The 5,000-nt window shown below is 52.3% G+C and overlaps 1 non-coding gene across 1 annotated transcript in view; it reads left to right on the forward strand.

Moving 5' to 3' along the window:
• Positions 1–3,712: 3,712 nt before the first annotated feature.
• LOC124563401 overlaps positions 3,713–5,000 on the forward strand; it is a 1,912-nt gene continuing 624 nt past the window's right edge. Inside the window, exon 1 of the ribosomal RNA XR_006970151.1 lies at positions 3,713–5,000. This exon is cut by the window's right edge and continues 624 nt beyond it. This is a non-coding gene — a ribosomal RNA (small subunit ribosomal RNA).

Consider the following 5,000-nt stretch of genomic DNA (forward strand, 5'->3'; position numbering starts at 1 on the left):
TATTGTACCTTAACCTAACCTATATTGTACCTTAACCTAACCTATATTGGGCCTTAACCTAACCTATATTGGGCCTTAACCTAACCTATATTGGGCCTTAACCTAACCTATATTGGGCCTTAACCTAACCTATATTGGGCCTTAACGTAACCCACGTTGCGCCTTAACCTAACCTATATTGTACCTTAACCTAACCCATATTGTACCTTAACCTAACCCATATTGTACCTTAACCTAACCTATATTGGGCCTTAACCTAATCTATATTGGGCCTTAACCTAACCTATATTGGGCCTTAACCTAACCTATATTGGGCCTTAACGTAACCCACGTTGCGCCTTAACGTAACCCACGTTGCGCCTTAACGTAACCCACGTTGCGCCTTAACGTAACCCACGTTGCGCCTTAACGTAACCCACGTTGCGCCTTAACCTAACCCATATTGCGCCTTAACCTAACCCATATTGCGCCTTAACCTAACCCATATTGCGCCTTAACCTAACCCATATTGTACCTTAACCTAACCTATATTGTACCTTAACCTAACCTATATTGTACCTTAACCTAACCTATATTGGGCCTTAACCTAACCTATATTGGGCCTTAACCTAACCTATATTGGGCCTTAACCTAACCTATATTGGGCCTTAACCTAACCTATATTGGGCCTTAACGTAACCCACGTTGCGCCTTAACGTAACCCACGTTGCGCCTTAACGTAACCCACGTTGCGCCTTAACGTAACCCACGTTGCGCCTTAACGTAACCCACGTTGCGCCTTAACGTAACCCACGTTGCGCCTTAACCTAACCCATATTGCGCCTTAACCTAACCCATATTGCGCCTTACCCTAACCCATATTGCGCCTTAACCTAACCCATATTGTGCCTTAACCTAACCTATATTGTACCTTAACCTAACCCATATTGTACCTTAACCTAACCTATATTGTACCTTAACCTAACCTATATTGTACCTTAACCTAACCTATATTGTACCTTAACCTAACCCATATTGCGCCTTAACCTAACCCATATTGCGCCTTAACCTAACCCATATTGCGCCTTAACCTAACCCATATTGCGCCTTAACCTAACCCATATTGCGCCTTAACCTAACCCATATTGCGCCTTAACCTAACCCATATTGCGCCTTAACCTAACCCATATTGTACCTTAACCTAACCCATATTGTACCTTAACCTAACCTATATTGTACCTTAACCTAACCTATATTGTACCTTAACCTAACCTATATTGTACCTTAACCTAACCTATATTGGGCCTTAACCTAACCTATATTGGGCCTTAACCTAACCTATATTGGGCCTTAACCTAACCTATATTGGGCCTTAACCTAACCTATATTGGGCCTTAACGTAACCCACGTTGCGCCTTAACGTAACCCACGTTGCGCCTTAACGTAACCCACGTTGCGCCTTAACGTAAACCCACGTTGCGCCTTAACGTAACCCACGTTGCGCCTTAACGTAACCCACGTTGCGCCTTAACGTAACCCACGTTGCGCCTTAACCCAACACACGTTGCGCCTTAACCCAACACACGTTGGGCCTTAACCCAACACACGTTGGGCCTTAACCCAACACACGTTGGGCCTTAACCCAACACACGTTGGGCCTTAACCCAACACACGTTGGGCCTTAACCCAACACACGTTGGGCCTTAACCCAACACACGTTGGGCCTTAACCCAACACACGTTGGGCCTTAACCCAACACACGTTGGGGCCTTAACCCAACACACGTTGGGCCTTAACCCAACACACGTTGGGCTTAACCCAACACACGTTGGGCCTTAACCCAACACACGTTGGGCCTTAACCCAACACACGTTGGGCCTTAAACCCAACACACGTTGGGCCTTAACCCAACACACTTTGGGCCTTAACCCCAACACACTTTGGGCCTTAACCCAACACACGTTGGGCCTTAACCCAACACACGTTGGGCCCTTAACCCAACACACGTTGGGCCTTAACCCAACACACGTTGGGCCTTAACCTGCTCTGTAATTGTCATACGGACGCGTTAAATTAGTGTGGTGTTGCCTAACTGCAACCCCCGCAATATAGTTTGCTACTCGCACTGCCTGGTCCCCAGAGTATCGCTTCATGTTAAACACCTTGCAGCTATACACTGTAATGCGGATGGCAGCAGGACGTACATGCTCAATGCCCTTCGCAGTTGTTCATTGGCATTTGCATGGCGAAGCACAGCCTACGTTGTGGTACGGCGTGTGTCAACTGTCGCTGATGTTGTACGTCCAAATCACACACTGTACTGCACATTGGTCCTCATGTACTGAATGATACATCGTGGTACATGTGTGACCGTACCACGACTGCGCCAACAACGGCGAACCATACGGTCCAAATATTGTGCACTCAGCTACGTGTCGTCTCCCTATAAGAGCTGGATTGCAGTATGGTATGCCCGTGGATGGCGATCAGCATGAGCCGTCTGTTGATGTAGTGGCGCGTGTTGTCAGACGTAGTCGTCTCTTCTCACACACCGTGATAGCATGGTGCACTGCGTTCCACATCTGCGACATGCGACAGAGGCCGGTTGACAGTCGTTCGCGCAATGGACATCGCATACGTACGGGGGCCACCTTCCACGTGTTCGCGAAGCGTGCACATGTTGTTGCGTGTATGTGGGCAGACATAGTGTGTCGTGACACCTGACACAGGCATGCAACAATCGTTGAATTTGCAAATGGCGATGGACGTCTACGTTTGCTGGTGACGTTACGCAAATGAACAACTGGTAAACGGTTGTGGTGCGGTTGTTCTCGCTAGAGGTGAATCAGTGATGGCGACGATCGGTTGAGCTACCAACCGGTTGTTTCAGCGATACCCACCATGCCCACGAACGTGAATGGCATTGTGGGTGTGAAGCGATACGCGGCGGTGGCTGGGTGGGACCGTCCCCGGCCGGTGAGGGGGGGCCTCCGGCGTGCTGGCCGCGCGGTGCGTGGGCGCACGCGCTACAGCCGGCTGGTGGGGGCGGCCAGTGGCAGGCGCGCGGCCGACGGAGGCGGCAGCGGCGCAGCTGCGCGCCGGCGCACCCTGCACGCGGCGCCGTGCGGCCAAAGTAGGTCCTCGCGGGCCCGGTGCGAAGCGCGGTGGACATCTGCAGTGTGCTGGTCCGATTGAGGACTGTGTGCGCTGAGATGCGCCGCCGCCCGGCGCTCGGCGCCGCGACGCCGTCTGCTGCTCGGTCGCCTCTGCGGTTCTCGCAGGTGGTTTGTATCGCAGCTGTGCGGACGTGTTGGCGCGTGCGCTGTGCTGGGAGAGTTCGCTTCGGCACCCAAGTGGGGCTTTTGTCCTTCTGTGGCGCTGGCGTTGGAGCTGCCGGCCACCGTAGGTGGCGGTGTTGTCTCCCGCCGGCAATGCCACGACAGCACGCTCCCGGGCCTCTGTCGGCAGCGGCAAGCTCAGTTGGGAGCACGGGTGGTCGCACCTAAAGCGTCTACTCGCCAAACTCCGGGCGATTGCGCCTCTCTCGAACCCGACCAAGTACTTAGGACGGCGCTGCGCGCCGCCGGGACCTGAGAGGGTTTCGAGGTGTATTGTGCAGGGGAGCTCAGCCTCCTCCTGTTTGCAGAATAATTGAGCGGACGCTTGCGTGTTCGCGCGGGCCCCCGGGAACACACTCCCGGCGGCCGGGCTGCTCAGCTCTAGTTGACGCAGCTCCCTGGTTGATCCTGCCAGTAGTCATATGCTTGTCTCAAAGATTAAGCCATGCATGTCCTCAGTACAAAGCCGCATTAAGGTGAAACCCGCGAATGGCTCATTAAATCAGTTATGGTTCCTTAGATCGTACCCACGTTACTTGGATAACTGTGGTAATTCTAGAGCTAATACATGCAAACAGAGTCCCCGACCAGAGATGGAAGGGACGCTTTTATTAGATCAAAACAATCGGTCGGCTCGTCCGGTCCGTTTGCCTTGGTGACTCTGAATAACTTTGGGCTGATCGCACGGTCCTCGTACAGGCGACGCATCTTTCAAATGTCCTGCCTTATCAACTGTCGATGGTAGTTCTGCGCCTACCATGGTTGAAACGGGTAACGGGGAATCAGGGTTCGATTCCGGAGAGGGAGCCTGAGAAACGGCTACCACATCCAAGGAAGGCAGCAGGCGCGCAAATTACCCACTCCCGGCACGGGGAGGTAGTGACGAAAAATAACGATACGGGACTCATCCGAGGCCCCGTAATCGGAATGAGTACACTTTAAATCCTTTAACGAGTATCTATTGGAGGGCAAGTCTGGTGCCAGCAGCCGCGGTAATTCCAGCTCCAATAGCGTATATTAAAGTTGTTGCGGTTAAAAAGCTCGTAGTTGGATTTGTGTCCCACGCTGTTGGTTCACCGCCCGTCGGTGTTTAACTGGCATGTATCGTGGGACGTCCTGCCGGTGGGGCGAGCTGAAGGCGTGCGACGCGCCTCGTGCGTGCTCGTGCGTCCCGAGGCGGGACCCCGTTGCAATCCTACCAGGGTGCTCTTGAGTGAGTGTCTCGGTGGGCCGGCACGTTTACTTTGAACAAATTAGAGTGCTTAAAGCAGGCAAGCCCGCCTGAATACTGTGTGCAGGAATAATGGAATAGGACCTCGGTTCTATTTTGTTGTTTTCGGAACCCGAGGTAATGATTAATAGGGACAGGCGGGGGCATTCGTATTGCGACGTTAGAGGTGAAATTCTTGGATCGTCGCAAGACGAACAGAAGCGAAAGCATTTGCCAAGTATGTTTTCATTAATCAAGAACGAAAGTTAGAGGTTCGAAGGCGATCAGATACCGCCCTAGTTCTAACCATAAACGATGCCAGCCAGCGATCCGCCGCAGTTCCTCCGATGACTCGGCGGGCAGCCTCCGGGAAACCAAAGCTTTTGGGTTCCGGGGGAAGTATGGTTGCAAAGCTGAAACTTAAAGGAATTGACGGAAGGGCACCACCAGGAGTGGAGCCTGCGGCTTAATTT

This window comes from Schistocerca americana, unplaced genomic scaffold, assembly GCF_021461395.2.
Source record: "Schistocerca americana isolate TAMUIC-IGC-003095 unplaced genomic scaffold, iqSchAmer2.1 HiC_scaffold_1202, whole genome shotgun sequence".
NCBI lineage: Eukaryota > Metazoa > Arthropoda > Insecta > Orthoptera > Acrididae > Schistocerca > Schistocerca americana.